We start from the raw sequence: 23,839 nt of genomic DNA, 5'->3' as shown, positions 1-23,839 counted from the left end.
GGAGGGAAAGTGGACCTGTTTAACTCAAATAAACACAAAGAGCACTTAAGTTCAATCCACCCTCAATACTTCAGCTTCTTGTGTCTGCTTTAGACATAAGTGACTCATTCCAATTTATAAATCTACCATGGGTGGACCATTGTTTTCTCTTTTCAAACAGCTATGATCCAAATGAAATATGAAAATGGAATTAAGGAATGGACACTGGGTGAAGGACAGAATATATTCCATTCCAGATTTAAGGCTGTCTTTGGATTTTCGCTAAGATCAGAATGAAATCACATGCATCAACTCTTCCCTGTACTAATTCCATCCAGTGAAATAGCTAGTGTCATGCTTTCCTAATTCTTTTTGCTCCACTCTGGTTAATGTTGTGACCACATACTCACTAGTGTTGATAGGGAGGGTTTTCTCCTGTGTATAGATCTTGGTGAGCACACGCTTAGCTTTGAGGAGTGGGATTTGGTGAAGGAAGACTCATCGGATTTGCATTTGTGCAACTTCTAGCTTGGCATAACCTTCTGTAGACTATTCAATGGCCAGTGCTTATGGGACATAGCTCCTAGTGTTATCATTTTGGGAGCTAGACAGCAAGGGAAAGAAACACTGAGATCTCAGGCTCTACAAAGCCAGCAAAATAACTATCACTGGATTCACTACACAAGACCCTTGCTTCTCCTGTGATATACAAGAACTTTGCAGCCATCCTAGCTGAGTGGGCATCTTTAGACTAGACAGCAGTAGCTCTTAACAACAATTAAGGATGTGTGTATGTCTCTCTTTTTCTCTGTTTCATCCAAGTGCACCGTCTATTGACTCCTCTTGGAATCATCCCACTGACTTCCTCCATCCTTCCACATCTAGTTCAGCCTTCTTGTTCTCACCTAGAAAGCTCTGTCCCAGCCTGTAAATCTCTGTTCTCCGCACTTGCCCTCTTCACCCTCCTAGTGAAGATCACCTCACCAACCCCTGAAAATATTTCTGTCACATACCTGTGGGAGCTTTCTCCCACTCTAACCCCTATTCCTGGAACTGCTTCCTCATCCCAGTGTGCCAGGACACCCAGCCTTTCTTCTTTCTTCTCAGCTCATGACAACTCACCTAAAAATCCATGTCTTCCACCAAGACTGATGCTCTGTCTTACTCTATCAAAGAGGGAAACTAGAGGACAAGAAAACCCTCTGTGACTCAGTATTCTTCTGGGGCACCTAGTGTTTTCCCTCTCTGTCTACATGGTAAGCTCCTTGGTGCTTGCTCCTTATCTTCTGTGACTTGTACACCACTACACAGATTGACAGTGCTTAAATAATACAGAATAATGACCTCTAAAGAATGCTGGGGAAACCATGTGGCAATTCTTAGCCACTCAGGCTCAAGAGCATTATCCCACTTCACCACGTGCAACCAAAGTATGTCACCACCCTTTCCATTTCTCATTGTCATGAAATTCTGTGTGGGTAAACCAAATCCAAAGAAGGCATTCTAAGGTCTCATTGTTCTGAGATAATCATTCAAGGAACCAGGTAAAAAAACATTTCACCCCCCCCCCCGCTTCTTTAAAGGAGTGTATACTATGCAGGCATTTTGCAGTTCAAAACATCTTTAATAAGGATTCACAAAGATGAACTATGGATAGGTTCAAAGCTGGAGGCAATCAGAGGAGAAAACATAATGAACAATTAGCAGAATTGTTCGAAGAATCAGGAGGAAGAAAAACAAACCAGACACACCAACCTAGCCTATAGGGGCTTTCTTGCTCCAGCACAGTCTATTTACATAAATATCCAATTTGGGGGAGTCATTCATCCCAGCATGGCTTTATGTTGTGTTATCATGCTTAACGTGGTAATTTCTGCTTTAAAGGAATTGCAGTTTTAAATTAAACTCTGATGCTCTTTGGCACTGAGATCCCAACGTACGTGACTTTACACTCATAAACCTCTGGCAGTTCCAACCCCTTTCTTGTCAAACAGGAATGCACCCACGGTACATTCCTCACTTTCCCTCAGCTCGCACGGCATATCTGGGGGCATGAATTCTGGCAGGCGCACTTCACAAGAGGAGATGGTATCGCAGGTTTGTTGAATCACAGCAAGAGATGAATGGTTTCCATAACAACTCAGCTCATGACAACTCATACTCAACTCAACTGATTCAAGCAGAATCAGAAGTGATGTTGTTAGAAACTATCAAGTGCTCTGCACAGTTACCTGCTGATCTGGTGTCCTCATAGGTCTCTCATGAATTTCATAACATTTAAATCAAGGCAGGTGTGAGGCAAGGGACTAGATTTACAAAAGTCATTAGGCACCTAGTGCTGCAGATGCCAACTTGTGTGACAGGAACTTAATGAGATTTCCTAGAGCTTTGTGGCAACTTAGCCAATGGGAGCTAGGAACTTCATTAACTCTATTAGGATTTAGGAAAGCTACTGTGTGCACCTTTAGGTGCCCAAAGATCTTCCCCCATCCCTTTTAATCTCTTTATTTTATTTATCGTTATTATTACAGTAGTGCCTGGGGGCCAGCTGAAAAGAGAGCCCCATTGCGCTGGGTACTGTACAAATATAACGTAAGAGTCAGTCTCTGCCCAGAATAGTTTACAGTCAAACAAAGAAGATCGACAAAATGTCGGGGAGAGGAATGGAACGTACAAGCTGAGGGAACAATGCGCTGCCAGCAAACCTCACGTTAGTTCTGTGGGGTTTTTTGTTTTCTTTTATTTTATTTAAATCCTTTTGGAGAGGAGTAGCTAGATGGAAAGACAAGGGGGCGGGGGGCTGGAGACCCTGAGAGGGGGATGTGAGGGGTTGGAGGAAACAGCCAATCAGCATAGGGGAGAGAGAGTTCAGAGAAAAAACTGCTGAAAACAGTCTGATGACATCATTGGTGTCTGTCACTCCTGCCTTGTACTGATGACATCATAAGCATTCCTCAGTCACTACTGGATGTGAAGATCCACAGGACTCTGACTCCGGTGCTGACCTTTGACCCAACTTTTGATTTTGGCTCTGACTCTAGGTTTGCCTCCCAGCTCTCACTCCTGCTCCAGGCACTTGGTCTGATCGCACAAGCCCCAGTCGGGAGACTTCAATTGCTTTCTGTCACTGCTGTGCTGCCTTCAGGCTCCGGCTGGCTCCTCCCTGCAATTTCTTCCCCAAAGCTCACATGGTGAGGAGGAGAGGAGATGCCGCATGGGGCCCTGGGGCCTCAGTGAGAAGGGGGTGTCCCTTGCACAGTTCTGGGTCCTAGAGTGCTTAACGGAGGGGTGGCGGACATTTGTTGCAGCCTAAAGTTTTCCTTGTTATTAGTACGCACATTAAGGTCCTTGGGGGAAGAAACAAGATAACCCTCCTGCAGAGTCCATAGCAATGGGAGCCAGGAACTCCTGCAGTGACACCCTGCAGTGCTATTGACTTCCATGGAGCCAAGGTTGCAACCTGAGCTTGAATCCTAGCTTTGCCAATGACTTGCTAAAGTCACTTACCACCTACCTCTACCCTTCCGTTGCTCCATCTGTAGAATTGCCAACCTCACAAGGGCATGGGCCCTGATTCAGGAAATCACTTTACATGAGCTCAAGTCCACCGCTCCTCAGAGGAGCCCTTGAGCACATGTTTCACTGTAAGCACACAGGTGTTCCCAGTGATTATGATGACATGGTCATTTTGACTATGAAGGGAAGCTAGGTATCTCCGGTAGCTGAGGAAAGGAGACGGTTGTATTTTCTCTTTCCAGTGGGAACTTTAACATGGTTTGACGTGGCTTTTGGCCATGGGACAGTGTCATTAGCACTGTCCGCGGAGGAAGAGGTGCAGACAAAAAAGGAAAGGAGGAAAGCATTCAGCTCTCTCAATCCTTGCAGGGTATTCCCTCAGTGAGGGGGACGCACCTGAGTTTTTGAAGCTGTAAAGCAACATGAACCTTCTGGTTTAGAAACTCCAAGGAGCTGACTAAGGCCTTAGAAAGATGCCGTGAATAAGCATTTAATACTATACATACATATGTATGGATCATAGAATCATAGAAGATTAGGGTTGGATGAGATCTCAAGAGGTCATCTAGTCCAATCCCCTGCTCGAAGCAGGACCAACACCAACTAAGTCATCCCAGCCAGGGCTTTGTCAAGCTGAGCCTTAAAAACCTCTAAAGATGGAAAAAGAAAAGGAGTACTTGTGGCATCTTACAGACTAACAAATTTATTAGAGCATAAGCTTTCATGGGCTACAGCCCACTTCATTGGATGCATAGAATGGAACATATAGTAAGAAGATAGATAGATAGATATATACATACAGAGAAGGTGGAAGTTGCCATACAAAATGTAAGAGGCTAATTAATTAAGGATGGAGATTCCACCACCTCCCTAGGTCACCCATTCCGGTGCTTCAGTACACTCCTAGTGAAATAGTGTTTCCTAATATCCAACCTAGACCTCCCCCACTGCAACTTGAGATCATTGCTCCTTGTTCTATCATCTGCCACCACTGAGAACAGCCGAGCGCCATCCTCTTTGGAGCCCCCCTTCAGGTAGTTGAAGGCTGCTATAAAATCCCCCCTCACTCTTCTCTTCTGCAGACTAAATAACCCCAGTTCCCTCAGCCTCTCCTCATAAGTCATGTGTTCCAGACTCCTAATCATTTTCGTTGCCCTCCGCTGGACTCTCTCCAATTTGTCAACATCCCTTCTGTAGTGGGGGGACCAAAACTGGATGCAATACTCCAGATGTGACCTCACCAGTGTCGAATAGAGGGGAATAATCACTTCCCTTGATCTGCTGGCAATGCTCCTACTAATACCACCCAATATGCCATTGGTGTTCTTGGCAACAAGGGCACACTGCTGACTGCCATCCAGCTTCTCGTCCACTGTAATCCCCAGGTCCTTTTCTGCAGAACTGCTGCTTAGCCAGTCAGTCCCCAACCTGTAGCAGATACACATACACAATCATCACAGTATCCTTAAACACTCCTCTGCAGGAGACAAGCTACTTGGGTCACTAAGCCAGCAATCAAACGTTCAGTAAGAGGTGAGAGAGACTTGCTGTATATTAATAAGTTGCCAATTTAGGTCCCATACCTGCAAACATCTGTCTCTGTTCTTCCAAAGTGACTGTCACTGTGAGATGTGAGTGATGCACATCAGTGAAGGTCTAAATGCCAGTAGTCCCGCAGATTACCTTCTTTCACAGTGTCTGTGTCTTTCCCCGTCTTTCTTGGCTTCTTCTCCTCTGCTTTGTCCTTTCCAGCCTCCCCAATTTACCCACATGAATAGTAAAGTCCCATGAATAGTGCCATTGATTTCCGTGGCGTATTCAAGGGAGTAAGGAATACTCTGTAGGATCAAAGGCCTGCAGGATTTGAGACCCTTTTATTTTGGAGCTTAATGATTCTTCACCTGGCCTGGCAATCTAATGGCATACGGCAGGGTATTGTGCCATTAATGCAGGTGATCAGATTTTAGCTCACAGGGTCTCTGATGAGCAGGGTTTTGGAGGGGTGCTCAGGATTCAACATGTTCAGCCAGTGTTCAAAGGGAGCTCCCCATGGCTGATTTATGGATCTGCATCCAGATCTCCTTGGAATGGGCCTTCTTTTGACCTGGAGGGTGATTTGTGAGCAAACAAAGCCTTTTTTTTTTAATCCCACTTTGCATTCACTTGGAATGAGGAAGGAAGGGTGTGGGGATAAGGGGGGACTGAGCTGAATCTCTGATTCTATATCCCAAACTGACTGTGGCTTTCTCCTGTTGGCAGCTATTATCTGGTACCTATTATACAATAACAGTGGTGCTTAAAGACCACAAAGCCTCGGGGTGTTTCTCTTGTGGGATGAAGTCCAGGATATTTTCAATTGAGGGACTATAATATTTCCCCCTGATATTGCACATATCTAAACAGATTTCAGAGTAGCAGCCATGTTAGTCTGTATCCGCAAAAAGAAAAGGTGTACATCCGGTGAAGTGAACTGTAGCTCACAAAAGCTCATGGTCAAATAAATTTGTTAGTCTCTAAGGTGCCACAAGTCCTCCTTTTATCTAAACAGAGTTTAAGATGTAGGTATTGATCTGCAGAGCCCTGAGTAGCGTGGGGACATGTCTATTGGAAAGATCACATCCCTCCCCATGCCATGAGGCCAGCTGCAATCAGCATGGAGGCTCAGAACAGAGGCCCTCCTCAGCGTAAGAGGGGAGGAGCATTCTCTTAAAGGGCCCCTCAACTTCAGATCTCTTCCTTCCACATCAGTCTGAAATAGTCTGTATCTGTTAACCTTCAGGACACTGAATGGCCCATCTCGTGAACCAGGTTTTTGGTTGAGGTAGTGGGGAGAAAAGAGCTGGTATTGCTGGGCAGGTGGCACAGATCCTTTGAATTTGAAATCTGGGTTGATTATTATCTTATCTCCTAGTGTGGCAGAAAGTTACTGGTTTTCCCATTTATGTCCTTGTTCTTTTCACCTCCTCAAAGGTGCCTAAAATCCCAGGATATGGGGCTTTTTTTATATGAGTGAAATAATGCTCCATTTCGAGTCACATACAGGAATGGATCTTGGTTCACGAGCAACCACCTTTCCTGAGAGCTACTTTTATCTGAAGATGGAGGCTCTGGGTAACATTGGAAACAGCTTCACAAAAAGGATTGCAGAGGCTCAGACAAGTCAAAAGAAAAAATGCGGTGGGCAAACAGAGAAATCATCTACAGGATGTGGCCCAGCTGTTTATCTTGCAATGTGCCTAGCTCACAAATCAGCCAGGCAGCGTAGAGCCTGGCGCGGTGCATTTCCCCCCAAACAGCTCTGCCAAGCCACCTCTATCCTGACTTGCTATTTCATCCCTCTGCCCTTCCAGAGCATGGACTGCCAAGTGAGCCAAGCAACGTGTCAAAGTATTACCAATCATGCCACTCGCTCCTCAGGCTCGTGCCTGCTTGTCTTACTCTGACGTGAAATTCAAGATTTCAGCTCTGGGAGGAATTATTTTTTTGAAAACACATTTTGCAGGGGAAAAAATGGAGACCTATCGAGCTGTGATGTGTAGGGCCAATGTCTCCCTGTGACGTCAATGGCATCATTTCTATTCCCTCATTAGGAGAGAGATCACATTTGTCTGGCACACTTGTCTTTCACACCTTTGAAACCTGTGTTCTAGTTCTGGCAGGTAAACTGGGTTTGATAGGTTTGGAACCTAATTCCCATTTGTCTGCCATGCTAAAAGCAGTTACAGCTGTGTATTCTCAGCGGCCTCTGCTCTGGGAGGAACAGGATTGGAATTAGCAGGGAGGTGATGCAGGTGAGGACACAGCTGCTACGGTACAGCTGTTGGGTGCAGGCAGGAGTGGAATTGCAGGTGCACATTTGGATATATATGAAGTAAGAGCTTGCAATTGTACGTGGATAAATAACTCCTCACCACCCAGTTGCTCTTGGTTTCTCACTACTTTCATGAGCATGACATTCATTCCCAGATTATTTTAACTGAAACCATTTTTCCTGTCCCACTGACACTGAAAAAAAATAGCTTTGTGTTTTCAAATTATGTTTCTGAACCTCTACGTCCATGATTTGTTTTAGCACCTTCAGCTATGCAGGAAATAATATTATGTAAAGAAAATCAGAGGTTCTCTCCTTTTCTAGAGAAGCAGGCTTTGTAATATGCACTGACTCCTCCTTTTTGCTGAGCTCTCTAAAGTTAAGCAGGGCCAGTCAGGGTATGTCTACACTGCAGTTAGACACTCGTGGCTGGCCCATGCCAGATGACTCAGGCGCATGGAGCTTGGGCTAAGGTGCTGTTTAATTACAGTGTAGATGTCCCGGCTTAGGCTGCCACTGGGGCTCTAGGACCCTAGGAAGTGGGAGTGTCTCAGAGGTTGGGCTGAAGCTCCTGATGGAACATCTACACCACAATTAAACAGCCCCACAGCACAAGTCCCGGGAGCCCAAGTTAGCTGGCATGGGCCAGCCACAAGTGCCTAATTGCAGTGTAGACATACCCTCGGTGGCTGGGAAATCTCCAATCAATACCTGGGTGCTGCAAGGATTCCATAGGCGGCATGAGTCAGTGCTGGACTTAAGTGGAGGGTGTTAGGGGCACTCTACTAAAGAAAAATGATCTCTTTCAGATGAGACATGAAAATGAGGGGCCTGAATATGGTGTTCAGCAAAGTTTAATGGCAGTCTCCCCCACACAACCAATGACATTGGTGCATACAAATTAGCTGTAGAGTAATAGTGTTGATTGTTTGAGTTACCTCTGATATCAGAATGGTCTGGACTCTTGGCCTGGCATACAGACATGCCTTACTATCGCTATAAAAACACATGGGTGTAATTTGCAAAGTCAAAATGGCTGAGAAATTGGATGGTTATGGACCATGAAACCTGGTTGTGATTCAGTCTGGTGATATTCTGAACAAAAAGAGATCTAAGCTACGCTTGAAGCTATTTCCATCACTTCACGCTGATTCAATAGACATTCTGGGCTTCCGAGTGACACACAGAGTGGCAGTCCTGGATTCTTATTATATAGATGAGCTGGGTCTCTCTTCTGCCTACACCAAAAGCATTTTCAGCCAAATTCTGATGGTAGGTAGGGCAAGTCAAAAAAATGGACAGTGGAAGGAATTTTAAAAAAAAGTCAAAATATTTCCTTATGATTTTTCATCAAAATTGGAAATTTTGGCCAAAAACATTGTTGACGTTTCAAAACAGGAATCATTTCAAGTTGCTCTAATTGCAACATCTTTGTGATGTCACAGGAAGAAGGAACCCAATCTGAATTGATGGTCTCCGTTGAGGCCCTACTTCTGCAGACAGTTAACTTTCAGCCAATTAAGTCAATGGGACGACTTAAACCTTGTCTAGAGTAGAAAAGGTTTGTTGGTCTAGTTTACATCAATCCTCCAAACAAAATAAGCTATACTGGAAAAAGCAGGGTTTTTTGCCAGTGTAACTAGATCTATACTCGAGCTCTGCTGATATAAAAATGTACTTAAAAAAAAATCACGCTCCTAAGTGACATTACTGCAGTGCCAGTTGTGAAGGTTTAGAGGAGTCACTAGGGGTCCTAGAGCACAGAAGTAAAAGTCTGTGTAAATAGGAAATATAAAAAAGCCTTGTTTTCACTGCAACCATGGTGTGGCAGGGTCTCAGTAATCTCAACAAATACTTGTCCTTAGGTTCTTTAAATTAAGCATGTGCATAAGTGTTTGCATATCTGGACCTGAGTTTGCAGCACGAGTAGTTGAGAAGACATCATCTTTTGACTTGGGCAAATGTTGATATGAATTAATTGTGGAAGGACACAGTTGAAGTCCCTCATCATTTTTAGAGACTCACTTCTCAGAATATAATCACACTTTTAAGCCAGCAAAATTCCTGAAGGTGTGGAGTAATGGGCCCTGATTCACTAGTGCTTTTCTCCAGGTTTACACTGGTGTAAGTCTGTTGAAATCAACTGGTTTCCACTTTACTCTCAATGTATGCACATGATGCCTATGTATGGGAATAGATCCCTTTAGCATATACACTCATGTAGTATACAGGCCTCAGTACCTAGACAGAACAGTATGAGATAGGGATGGGGTGGCAACCACATCTCTGGTTTGTTTGCTTTTGTCAGTTTGTTAATATCTAAAAGTTACTTAATGTAGCTTTGTGTGTATGTGGGTGTTTGTGTGTGACTCTGTGTTACTTCTGTTCTATAGAACTAGGTAGAAAACAAAAGTTGCAGGCTATCTTTAACAAAACTCAGGGCTTTACTGAAACAGCCCCAATGGTCTAGTTACACGTTACATCATTTGTCACTGGACACATTGAGAGTATGTCACGGGAAAAACCTTAAAAGCTGAGATGTAAGTGGTGTGGAGACAACCCCAGCCTCAGAAGGATAAAGAAGACTGTATCATTTGTAAATGTTTTCATGTATAATATTTACATTTGGAACTTTTGGATTTTTTTAAAGCAACTTTTAACATCTGCCCAGATGTCAACTCAAGGGTTCACTAGAATGACATTTTATGACCAAAGGGGAGCATTTCAGCTGCTCCACACACACCCTCCCCACCGGATTAATTGAGCTGCATGTTGGTTCCATCACTCTTTACTCTTGGCCATATGGTTGTATGTCATTAACCCTGGAGACTAACAACCTCAGAAAGTGGAACCATATGTTCTTACCAAAGATAAATAATAAATATATTGCATATATTTTTGCAAAGAAAATTGGCACAAATACACTTTGCGCGTGCATGCGAACACACACACACATGCACGCATCCTGATTCAAACCTTGGTAATAGCAGTGACATCAGGCAAAGCAGATCTCTCTTCTCATGGTGGGCTTGCTGGGTCTGTGCGTCATCATGGACTCCTGTACTAAAACACTAGGAAAGGGTAGTGCGGGTGTTTTCTCTTTTGGTACATTGAACTAATGCCTAAATCTGCAGGGAAAGTCCTCTGTCTGTCACTGCAGGGTCATTTTGTTCATGTCCCAAGATACTTGACACCAGCTGGAATCACCAGTGCTTTCTGTCGATGCAGGCAGTTCGTGATGTCCCCACTGAATAGATCAACCTTTTTTAAGCTAATTTTTCAGAACATTTTATTTCTTGCCAGTTTCACGGGCCGACAGGCAGCCTGTGACTTATATTTTTTCTCTCTGATAGTCTTACCCAGCAATTCCCAAACTTTAACAACACGCGAACCCCTTTCACTAAAATGTCAAGTCTCGTGAACCCCCTCCTAAAAATAAATATGTCCAGGGATTTTCTCCCTTACCTCAGCATAAATGATAAAAGCAGTGATCTTGGCAATATAAAGTTTGTTTTTATGGCATGCTTATTACATGCTATTTATTAATTATTATTTATCATTACAGTATTTTTATTACCTTATGAAAATGGCAACACTCTTCCAAAATCTTACTTTTGTAGCTGGTATCACTTTTGATTAAGCCTGTTATAAGATAAGGCTCCTATCAGAGGCATCAGTAGAAAAAAGGGTGTGGGGATGAAGCCCCTGCGCATCCCAGGGCCTGGGGGGTCACTGCTGGAAAAGTGGGGGAGCTTGTGGGAGCCACCAGAAAAAAAGGGAGGGACCCGCGGGGGGGGGGGGGGAGAGCCGACGCAGAGGTGGCACGTGACCCTTGTTGCCCCTCCATACTCACTCCTCTGGCTCCTAGGTTTCATCAAGGAGTATCAGATGTGAAACGGCAGGAAGGGATTTGAGAAGCCAACTCAAAGAGTTCCTCCTACACAAACATTCAGGTCTTGAGCAGTCCAGGCAAACAACGCACGTTACAACAAAGCTTAAACTTGTTCCTCATAATCATTTTACAAACAATACTAGCAGCCTATTTCATTTTAAAAACAGAAAAAAATATCCACCCCCCCCTTCTATTTCATAAAAGGAGTCTTGAAGTTTAAATCTCCTCAGTGTGATAGATGTGCTTGCTTTGATCTGCTTAGCTCTTGGAAGTCCCCAAGGCTCCGGGCTGCTGGTCCCATGCTGCCCAGAGTCCCTATGGACAGCTCTGTCTGCCATTAGGGATTTTTTTCCCAAGAACCCCGTGCAACATTTTGTGAACCCCAGTTTGGGAACCACTGGTCTTACCTGACTCTCATTGACTGGGTTAGCGCATCCTGTTAGGCCAAGTGAGAAGCATGGTTGTCAACAGATGGTGTAGTAATCTAAATACTATAGCTGGAGATTGAGAGTCAGGAGTTTGTTCCTGGTTTTTCCACTGGCTCTGTGTGACATTCAACAAACCAAACTCCCTCTCTCTGTGCCTCAGTGTACCCATCTTTAGAATGTGGGGACTTTAACACATACTTGCCTCATGGTGTGTTGTGAAGGTATGGTTAATTACTTCTTTGCAGGAGGACAGACACAACAGAAGTGCAAAATAAAATTATTTTATTTGGTGGCAGGAATCGAGATTCTCATTTTGAGACAAGCCCGGTGCTACTGCATGTCTTCTATAAAGCTGTTGTTTCTTGCCTGCAATAAAAACTGTGACTAAATATATCTGCCAAGTGTTTAAAGTTATTTTGTTTTAATTTTAAATAAAACAAATGGGCATTTTATTATAAAAATAAAGAATTAGTTGGACTTCACATAGGGAGATACAGTCTAGAAAAGAAACAGGGCCAAATTTTATACCCTGTCAGCTTTTCTGTCTTCTCTTGGACCTCATTACAGATGTGTTACTATGTTTGTCTACAAGAAGAGGAAACATTGTATTAGAAAATGTTGCCTCCATTCCACATCCAAGAGAAGGCGAGGTCTGGAGTCCTATATTTAGAGCAGGTCGGGAGGGGGGCATGATAAGTAGATGCCTGAATAAAGACCATTTTGTCTAACCTGAGATGTCTCACATTCCACAGACCTTGTGCCCAGTAGCACCCGGGGAAGACACTGCAGCAGTCAGGCTTCCAAATGTTATTTCTCGTTTGTTTTTACATGAGCTGGACTTCAAGTGTGGCCCTGAACAACATGAAGTTGCGGTGAGCACTTATGACCCTGTTTGTTTGGCTAAATAGCCTACTGGGTAAAAACATAACATAAGTCTGCCAGTGGCGGAATTCAGAGCAAGAGACCTATAAAGGTCCTATCTACCTATCTAGACACTACCTATCTAGGTCCCAGAATGTACCTTTCCCAGTAGCTCTATCCTACAGTGTCCCAGGTTGCTGCTTCTCATGGGTAGAGCCTCATTATTTGAGACTTTTCTGATTGACATGCTCCCCCCACTTCAGAACTCCCACACACAAACTCAAGGGGTTCCCCAGTTCACAACAATGGATTAATAGCAAAGAGCTGTAGTGAGCTCCCATACAGTGTCATTAGAATAGGCTACAATGTCTTGATTAATTTAGTACGAAACATCATCAGAAACAAATGCACTAGAAATTAAAGGGCATGGTACAGCTCTGCTACTGCACATGAAGGTTACCTTCATTATCCGCTGCTGTATCTGTCCTGCGCTCCCTAAACAAAGTTGTTCCAATGCACCTTTCTTCCAACCCTGCTATTCCTGCCTTGGGCCTCTCACAGCTCTGCTGACCTTCAGCATTATGTGCCCCCTCTTCTTCTATTCCAGTCTGGGGTTCCCTGTACAATGCACTTCACGTCTGGCCTGCAGCATTCTCTCCTAGTCCAGTCCTGTCAGGTTTGGAATAGTAGAGATGACAGAACAAAGGGGGCATGGACAAAGCTATGAGATTCAGGGGCCTGATCCATCCCTTCAGCAGGCCCTGCTAGTTAAAACTATGTGGGATGGGGTCACTATTGGAATCTTCATTTGATGCAAATTGTACTTTTCACACTGGCCAGCAGATTTGCTCTGGAAATTGATAGACACTCAAGACTTCGTCTGAGCCAGACCCAACTTCAAGGAAAGTAGGGGAAACGACTTCCCTTTTTGTGCCCCAGAAGTTCATACATTGTCCCAGCATGTCTGCCTCTTGGCATGTCTTCCATTTACTACATCTGGACTATGAGTACGATGCCTTTAAGGACAAAGCCCAAAATGTTAATCTCTCCTCCAATTGACTAAGTGGGAATCCAAGCCACTTTTCTTCTCTTCGCATTTAACATTATGGGCTCGTCAGAGACATCCTCTGCCATTGTGCACGTGCCTGTTTCTTTATCCTCACACATTTCACACAGCCGTGCTTTCCTCCAGAGCCTTGGTTTTGTGTGCATGCTATCCCACTTTGTAGAACTACCCCATCTGGAAAGCAATGGGGGAGCTCAGCTTGTCACGTTTCTCTAAGCATTCTGGGATATCCTCTGTTGATGTGCTGGGCTGCTAGTTGCTTCTCAGAGCAGAGTTAATTGGATCATATTTAACATGCATTCTTCACACGTGATCTTATTACAGCTCCCATGGTCTTGTTTTTGTTTATTTGAGCTGACCTTAGGCATCTCTTGCCATCCTCTGCCATGGTCAAGACCTCCCAGCTTGCTGCCTGGTGGCCCCCAAAGGAAGGTGTGAAGATTAACAGCCTAGAGGATGTATTTAATGAATAGCAACAAGGGATTAGTGACACAGTGTCACCTTTCATGGCCCTCTTTAACCAGGCAAGCTGACACCCGTTTATTTTTGTTTGCACTGTTGAGTAAACTCTGGAAACTAACTGGATTTACAGTCTACACTCCCCCAGCTCAGAGCCCCCTTCTGTCCACTGGGCTTTGCTTGGTCTGATAATAAAACTTTTCCCCCATGGGGATGTCAGGCCTAAAGTTTCCATGGTACTCTCGTCCCCTTTCAAAAACGATGTTTTAAACCTTAGGAAGATTTGATTGACAGCTTGGATTTGCAACACAAAAAGTCTATCAAACACTGACTGTATTATCCCATTCTGCCCACCCTGGGACATGGCTATGGTGCACCTTAAAGCCTAGGTAATAGAACATTTTAGCTTCTCACACCCTGTAGAACGTCACAGCCAGTATGTGGTGACATTATTCTGCAAAATACATTGGCAAATGTGAATAACAATTTCATGACAAATCAGCTTTAACCTGCAGCTCCAGGCTATAAGACTGTAAGGACATTTCAAATTCTCAAACACAGGGGACTTTTTTTTCATGCCACAAAAGCCCCTGGGCTGGGATGCAGCAATTAAACAAATAAGCCATTTCATCATAGAAATTAGAACTAGAGACGACCTAGTCATTTAGGAGCTATATACCCTTTCCATCAAAGTCAATGACAGAACTCCCTTGGTTTTTGGATTAGGCCCTTTGGGATCAATCCTGTAAGATGCTGAGAACTCATGGGAGACTATGAATATGCTTTAAATTGAAGTCAATGGGACTATGCCTTTGCTCACAATTAAGCATGTGCTTAAATGCTTTGCTGGATTCAGGCTGAAGAGAGCTCAGCACTTTGCAGTCTCAAGCCCCTAGTCAATTTAGAAGCCAGTGCCTGATTGTTCCTTAGCATAAATTCTGAGAGCCTTATCCAGTACAGTTTTAAATGCCTCAGCAGGCTTCTAGCCATTCCATTGCAAGGTTATTCTGCAGGCTAAGAAATCTCGTGACCCAAAATGTTTTCCTGATGGTGGCCTCCAATTCTCCTTTTTCATCTCATTCCTGCAAACACTTCTCTCCCCCTCCATTCCTCCTAAACAAATCTTCTTCTTTGGAGTTTGCACCCTTCAAAGAGTGGTAGACTCTTATCTTGGTACTTCTCCCCATTAATCACAACCCTCCCTCCTAGCTGCAGGGTGAGGAAAGAAGCACCAAGAATGAAAGGATAAAGGCCAATCTGGCAGGAAAGGCCATCTTGGGGGATGGTAGGATGAAGGGAAAACCTGGTATGGGTAAACAGAGGTTGAACATAAAGATGGTGCATGGGAATCTACAAAAAAGAGGCAATGTCCATAGCTGGCCGTATCTTTTTGTTTCCTTAGAAACCTAAGAAGAGATATATTTGAAGCATCATGTAAGTGGAGAAGCAGCTGGGAAACTGGGAGGACTTATCTCCTCCAAGCACCTTACAATGACAAATATTGCAACTGTGTCTGAAATGCTATGCAGAGATGAGTGATGTGTCTCCAAATGTGAAGCATTTTGAGTGGCTTTTCTCTTTCTCTCTCTCTCTCTCCCTCTAGGGAACAGGGAGTATCCCATGAGTCTACTTCATTTCATGCAAGGTCAGGGTCTGATAATGCTTCATGACTGGGGAAAAAAATGAAAAAGCTCACTCAGCAGCAGTGGAAAATATAATTGTTGGCTCCATGCAAAAATGGTTACTTTGGGTGTTTTTTTAAAATTATTCTCTAGAGACTGGTTAATTTATATTACCATTGTGTCCATTTCAGCAAAGCCAGGGCATGGGGTTTTTGTTTGTTTGTTTTGTTTTGTTTTTGTTGTTTTTTAACATTAATGCATTCTTTGCAACATACATGGTTTTTTTTTAGCATTAATGCATGAAAAATTATATCAAAGGGTTTGTTTTCAAAGTTACTCATTCTATGACTTTGTTCAGTGTAAATACTATACACCATAGATGATTTAAATCCTGGGTTTATATTACAAGAGGAGATTAATTTGATTGCTCCCATTGTAATTGTGTTTGTCTGCATTGCAAAACAACAATGCGGTTAGCACTTTCTGTTCAAGAGAGTCTTAGAAGTGAAAAGTCGGGAGTGGCTGCGAATCAGGATGGTGGTGCATCCTCAGGACTGCGTGCATTCTGGGCAGGAATGATAAGTTCAGAAGCAAGGTGCATCAGCAGAGAAGACCTAAAACTGGAACAACTGAGGGTGCTGCAGATCAGGATTGAGGTTTATCCACAGAGCTGCATGGGATGCTGAGAACTGGAATAGCAGAGGGTGCTACATATCATGTCTAATGGGGACTGGCAGAGCAAGGGAAAGAGATAACAACTGACACAGGAACGTCTTTCAGTATGTCTGGAACAAACTAATTCTATTAGACCCTTTCTTTCATTGCTAATTAAATCCACCCACATAACACACCTTTTTTAAAAAAAAAATAAAAAGACCACACTCCCAGAATGGTCCAGAAGAGCTTTAGAGAGCCCTGCTCATGTGCTTTCTGCACTCCAGGCAGTGGCATAAGGGGCGAGGAGCCATTGCCAATCCCATCAGAACCAGTTCTCACTGTGGAGGAAAGAAATGAGGATCAATCCAGATGATCCATCCCAGTTGCTCCCAGTGAACACAGGGTCTGAAAAGAAACCCGCAAGAGTCTTTTCCCCAAAATTCTTCTAGAGGAACGCATGCAACGCCTTCTGCTAACACACAAGAGCCATCTTTAGAAAAGCACCAATTAGCTTTGCACAGTTTCAGCAGCCAGCTTCCTGGCAGTTGGCACTGCTGTTTCTCAGAGCCTCCGATGCTGTCTGTGAGTCGGCGTGGCTGGATTCCTGAGGCTTAGCACCTTGATTCCTGAAATGAGCCCCAGTCCTAATTCCCGATTTTAGGAAAACAACATTCCTCCCGTCGAATGAAAACACTCGTACACAGTTCATAAACCATCTTCCTGAGGGGGAGGATTGCAAGCTCGTGGCAGCCTAGCATAGATGGATATTGTTTGCGGCCGTCTGACGTTGCCCGAGGTGGGAGCCAGCTGCTGTTTGGTTAAGTGCTCTGTTTAAATATTCAAATCCCCTTCTGGACAGAGCTGTGATCAATACGCTATGTGAATGCTTATAAAAACGCTGCAGAGAAGCCAGATCTATAGATCCTCTACATCCACAACTGACCTGACTCAAAACTTGGGTTCCAAACACCCTTGAACATTGCAGAGGTTCCGATTCAGATCCAGACCCTAACTTTCTGGCTGGCCCCATCTCTATAATGGGTCAGGTATAAACAGCCCCAGACCTTGGGAAAAAATGGGTCTGGATTCAGATGCTTTGCAGCTTGAACTAATCTCTACTTTCCATTGATTTTTGCCCAGTGACCATAGAAATTAAGACATTTTTCCCTACAAAGCAATAGATCCTGTATGTGATGGGATTCCTTCACTTCCTTCTCCTTTATTCCACCCTCTCTCACGCACCCTGTTGTTGTCCCTTCCGTCTCTTTGTCAGACACGGATTGCAGCACATCTTCAGAGTCTAGTTAATGCTGTCACTGTAACAGCTACAAGGTGTCACCTAAGGTCAAGGCAAGGAGCTCTCTTCTCTCTTTGCCCCAGGTTTGAGCCTTGAAGAGTAATGGAGCCTGTTCAGGATCGCAGATTTCCTTTCTGTGGCAGCACAAGTAATTTACTGTGGGGCTAGACACACGCATGACTTTCTGAGCCCAATCCAGGCTTGATATGCAAGGGGCACATGTTGCAATTCAATTTTCACTTACCCCTTTGGTGTGGAACTTGGAAATCCTGGCCCTGCTCCTACTGAAGTCAATGGCAAAAAAAAAAAAAACTATTAATTTTAGTGGCGTGAGTTCAGGTTTTATCTCCTCAAAATATTTTCTCCTAACTTAGAACTGTTTGTTCCTATTAAAATGTGCAGGATGGCAACTGCAGCTCAGTGCCTATGTTACACACTGGTGAGAGAGAGAGAGAATTACAAGTCTTCCTCTGTGACCAGAGCAGAGAGAGAGTCTACTACAGTTTCCAGCTACAAAGTCAGGCTATTTAGCTCAAACTGCAGAGACTCATGCTGTCATCTCTGGAGGTCTCCAATCTCGAATATGTTGGCCATGATGGCTACCATCACACCAGCCTCTCTCACACTGTCCCTGCCTGTCTGGTTTAATCCTGAAACAGAGGAGTCTGGCCTTCCGTGGCCTCTCTAATCTTTGACCTCTCTGCTGATGTCCAGAAAAGATATCAATAGAGAAAAGTTCAGTCTGGCAAGAACTGAAGGCCGAAGGAGCCACCAACTCGATCCTTGCTCCAAACCACCCATCATCCCACTCCCAAGAAAGGCTACCTCTTTGCTGACACTTTAGGAACAGAAAAAACAAGACGGAGCAAATATTGTTGGCCACAGATCCTCCTCCATAGGAAGCTGCATTCCTGTCATAGTTGGTATCACTTTGTTCTACTCCTGTAATCTGAAAGTGTTTGCTTCAGTTAGGGAATTACATCAATTTAATGGCCAGAGGGGGAAATGAAGATGCTTTATTTATATATATAATATATTGGCTTCATATATAGGATTCTCATTTACAGCTATGTAATTCTACTGATTTTAATGGTGTTGTTCCCAATTTACATTGGAGAGGAATATCAGGCACATAGAATCATAGAATCATAGAATATAAGGGTTGGAAGGGACCCCAGAAGGTCAGGAAGGGACCCCAGAAGGTCAATACATACATTATATATACATACATTATATTCACTCACTGTAAATCCTCTCTTTGATTTAGGGTACTATCCAAAGTGAAGGTTTTTCCATTGAAATCAGTGGACTTTGCATCAGGGCCCTGATGCTTGATGGTGCCCATCTAAAATAATTTAGCCATAGAGGTATTGGGCCAGGTAATTAGCTCCTGTAAGCCCAAGAGAGCTATGCTGATTTACACCAGCTGAGGATCCAGCCCCTGGGTCTGAGCTCCAGTGGCTAGCCTGTATCTCAGCTGGAGCCACACCATCCACACGGCTATTTTTAGCATGCTAGCCCCAGCCCTGCCGGCACGAGTCTGTCTGCTGGCAATAGGAGGCATACTCCCCGCTGCAGCGTGGACATACACCTAGAGTTTCTGGTGCATACGTGCAACAATAAAGTGAAATCTGACGTGATCGCGGACAGGGCACTGACAGAGGGATTCTAGGAGAGGAGTGATATGATCTAAGTGATGAGCAAGAGGGGTGATCTTAGCAGCTGCATTGTGTATGGATTAAAGGGGAGTCTGATAAGGCTAAGAAAACTGATGATAATCCCAGTCCATGGGGTTTTGCAGCAGTATTACATGTGTCACAGCTGTGACGCTATTGTTACATCTCCGCTGTGGTCTTTCACATGATCACTTGTTCTTCCTCCATGGGTCAGCTCCGAGACAATGAAATCCACGTGAAACACATAGCCTGTTTGCGTGGGACGTGTTTTCAAAACCTTACTATGAACAACGTTAAATAAAATTGGGAAATGTAACGAAACTTTAAAGCTTTAGTCTTTAATTCTGGCACTTGAATTAGACAACCCCTGCATTGCCAGAACAACTGTTCATCCACTTTGCATCAGGCTGCTTTTCCCATTGTTTTTTCAAACCAGGGCAGCCCAAACTTAGCCATAGGTGGAGACCTAGGAAGGTGGTGTGTAGCCTGGCAATGATATTTCCCTAGTGAGGAAACAGGAGCCAATCATTATGTTAGTCTCCTATGTCAGGAGATGTTGTGTATCTTCTGAAGTCTACTTTGATCAAATTTCACCTTAAGTCTTGTTGGCTCTTCATGATACAGAACAAATTGCTGCCTTTAAGCAAGATCTTATGGCTGTTATAGAAGGCTGAGATCCCAGGGAAGATCCTGGTTTTGAATTCAGACTGAGCCACTTACAATGGGACAGATTCTGAGATTCTTATGCATGCAAGCAGTTCCATTGACTTCAGTTTTGCTGCCAAGGGGAGTAACCCCGCTCCACAGTTATGTAAGAGATTTTCAAGCTGGCCCTTATAAGATCTGCAGTAAAGTGTGTCCGCTTAACTCAGCTAGGAGCATGTGAACCGAAAGAGACACCTCAGTGAAAACAAGATGAGTCAGAGCTGTGCTTCTCAGGGTAAATACATGGGGTGTGAGTCAGGGGGTGTTAGACATAGGGAAAGAAATTGTATCATAGCAGCTTGTTCCCTGTAAGCCTGTTCTCCCCAGTACCAAAGCGATACTTTGTTGTACTGTGAGTTACAAACAGTCAGGAAGAGCACAAACTTCTTCAATATGGGACTGGTAAACGACCTTTTTATCAGGCTGCCATGCTCTGGCGCTGACGCCTAGACAGACAAGGGAAATCACACGTATCTGCACTGACCTCAGCACAACCAGAACATTGGATCTGCATCTGCTCCTGAGCCCGGGACCCGAGGGTCAGGAATGAAGAACACAAGAGAGGAAAACATGAGTCATCAAAGGTATATTACAACTCCATTGTCCAGTTCAGATCACATCAGCTGCTATGGGCACTAGCCTTTCCAGGTTACTCCCAATGCATTATTATTTTATCAACAAAACCTTTCCACATTCTCTCCCTCCCTGCCTGGGTTAGCTTTCAGGAGTGCAGAAGCGGGTGTCTCTGTATGATCCAGCCCTGATATTAGATTAAACTGTCTCTGAGTTCTTACAGCAATTGAACTGAATAAATGACAGATCACAGAGATAAAGAATCTAAACCATGCACCGCCCCACTGCACTCTGGCAGAGGGACCTTTCTGACTCCCTATTTTAATCCGCTAGACAGGGGTGTTTTTTTTTTTGTATAGTGCTCCATGCACTTTTAAGGTTGGAGCTTATACCTGCAGTATGCAACATAATAAACCATAGTTCCTAACTGGTAGAGCCCCTTATTAGTCAATTATTTGGGCAACCTGCTAACTGGTGCAATTAGCATATTTTTAGAAGTCAAAATAATTTATTTCAGGTTATTTAGCCTGCTTTAGTACATTACAGATTTACTCGGGATATTGAGAAGCTAGGCCCAAGTGCACTTCTAATGTCTCACACTATGCCCAATGCATTTCTTAAATCCACAATGCTGCAATTACCATGGTTTAGTGTATTACAATTTTTTCAGAGGATCTTTTCACAGATGTGGGGCTCTGAAAAACAATTTGATATATGCCTTAGCTCAGGAAATGGTCATACAAGATGAAATGCAGTTGTTGCAAAAAAGGAAAGAAAAAAAAGAGAGAATAAAATACCCCTGCAGCTAACTTTGCATCATTAATACCCTTCTCAGATGACAGTGAAAACTTGCTCCTATGTCTTAAAAAGCTCAGTTGGAGTTTTATCATTACAGAATTCATTTGTGAAACTTGCTACCAGATGTCCCACAGGGCTAACAAATTTGCTGGCATGGTGGCTGATAGAAATGTATTGAGTCAGGGATCATGTCTGATGAGAAAACAGCTCTGTAGTACAAAACCAGTATTACCAAAACTGCAATACTTGTATGGGTCTGTTTACCAGCCTGCTTATATGCGCTGGCTTCTCCTTGTACACATGTCCGCGCATAAACCACACGCGTAATAACTCCCAGTCCAAAACCTATCGCTGAATATTCTTAGGTTAGACAGTTTATACAAAAGGGACTGAAATGAAAGACAAGCAGACTATGCAGAACACAGGGCATGCATCTGATTGTTCTCTTGCTTGCATCAGAGGAAGACAGGGGTAAATCCACTCAGCTTTATACTGGTGTAACCAAGACCAAATTCTGGCCCCTTGTTCTCATCCGTGTATTTAAACCATGTAGCCAATTTCTGTGCTATGTAAATAATAGATAACATCCTCCTCTGTTTTTAAATGGTTGAGAGCATTCTTCAAGTGACATTTTTTTCGTTACATTTTCTTTGTACTCATTCCCATAGTCTTACCAATCAAATCCGATATGTGCATCACTGAAGCAGCATGGCTTACATTGGAACAGCGCCTGGCAGGAACTCTACCATAGTTGCAGAGTTTATTGTCACGTGCTAGAAAACTCAATTATTTTTCTCTACTAGAATGAGTCAGTATTTTACCATGGTCGTCTGTGTCATACCATTGTGTCCAGTCACTGGGGAAATCAAAACAGATTCTTTCACTTTGCAGCAATGGATAGATTAAATATTCAACTCTGATGATGAAGAAATGTGTTTACAGTTGTAGCTGAGTATTAGCTGGTTAAACAGAGAGAACAGCATTGTACGAATCGTTTACCTCTGGGTATTGGTATTTAGAATCCCTCTTTGTCACATGTGGTGATGAATTTTGGGGGGGGGGGGAGTGAGGTGGGAGGGATTCACACCTACAATAAAATTTACTAAGTGTTTGTGGGCATTACAAAGTCCAAATATTGCTTAGCATGATTAGAAATCAGTGCCTGGTCTAGAATAGCAGTGGATGCTGCAGGTTAGGCTTGATGTGCTTTAGCAGAGATGTGCAAGGGGAGGGGAAGACTCGAATATCAGGGTTGCTGCAGATCATAATTGGGGGGCATCAGCAGAGCTATATATGGGTTCAAGGAATAATGGGGCTGGGGTGCAGCAGGCTAGGCTTGAGTTCAGGGGCACGATTGTTAGGGTGAACTTTCACTTTACTTTTCAAGACCTGAATCTGGCCAGTTCTATAATTTTCCATTGAGCATTAATATCATATACACAATTTGAAGGAGTAAGTAAATAGATCTAAATCTGAAACACAACCTGCATAAGAGAACTAGTCATTAGCTATTTTATTCTTTTCCTGGCTGCAGGTAGTTAATATGACCCTGGGTGAACCAGGGTCCAACATGCATCTACATAGGGGGAAACCATTCCTTTACTACCTCTTTCTTGAGGATCTTTTCATGCCACATTATCTCCAAGAGACACTGGGTTTCTAGGCACTAGAGTGCTGTTGAGCATCCATTTGATGCAAGGCACAGATTTTTAACAGTGAGGATAATTAGCCATTGGAACAACTTAACAAGGGATGTGGCGGATTCTCCATCACTTGATGTGTTTAAACCAAGACGGACTATCTTTTTTAAAGATATGCTGTAGCTCAAAGAGAAGTTTCAGGCTTAATGCTGAAACTACTCTGTGATGTTTTTTAGCCGGTGTATGCAGGAAGTCAGACTATATGATTATAATCATAGAAGACCATCTGGCTTTAAAATCTGTGTGTATAGATAGATAGATAGATAGATAGATAGATAGATAGATTCAGGAGGCCAGGATGATAATGTTGATTGCCACCTATCTCCTGCTGAAAGTTCTGCTATGTTCTCCTTTTCCCCAGCTATAGTACAGTATGTTAATGCACCTTGTCTCGCATGCCTGGAAGCTCATAATCCACTCAACATCCTGCCAAGAACCTCATCCCAGTCATTCTGTCATAACAAACAGAACTTTTCCCCCCATGGGCTGTGTAAGAGCACCAAGGGTTGACAGAGGAGCTGACAAAAAGCAAGCAGAGGAGACAAAGTGAGCTCCAGTGGGTTCTAAGATATATATTTTTTCTAGCACACACTCCCTGTCAAATTGCAGGATACAGTCAATATGGGGAAATTACAGTCTTGCAAAAAAAAAATTCTGAATTGGGAGGATTAATGGTCAAAAGAATGTTCTTCTGGGAGTAATCTAAGTGTTATATTTACATTTGGCTTGGAATTATTTGCAGTGAGGAATTTCAAATGCAAATATTTTAAAAGCGTAGCATGTAGAGAGACACTGTGGG

At 43.5% G+C, this 23,839-nt stretch overlaps 1 long non-coding RNA gene across 1 annotated transcript in view; it reads left to right on the top strand.

Moving 5' to 3' along the window:
* Positions 1 to 20,158: 20,158 nt before the first annotated feature.
* Positions 20,159 to 23,839, top strand: part of LOC142069016 (uncharacterized) — a 33,710-nt gene continuing 30,029 nt past the window's right edge. Inside the window, exon 1 of the long non-coding RNA XR_012664869.1 lies at positions 20,159 to 20,553. This is a non-coding gene — a long non-coding RNA (uncharacterized LOC142069016). The remainder of the gene's footprint in view (positions 20,554 to 23,839) is intronic.

This window comes from Caretta caretta, chromosome 14 (genome assembly GCF_965140235.1).
Source record: "Caretta caretta isolate rCarCar2 chromosome 14, rCarCar1.hap1, whole genome shotgun sequence".
Lineage (NCBI taxonomy): Eukaryota > Metazoa > Chordata > Testudines > Cheloniidae > Caretta > Caretta caretta.
The sequence above is the reverse complement of the archived record's forward strand: the minus strand, read 5'-3'. Positions and strand labels throughout refer to the sequence as shown.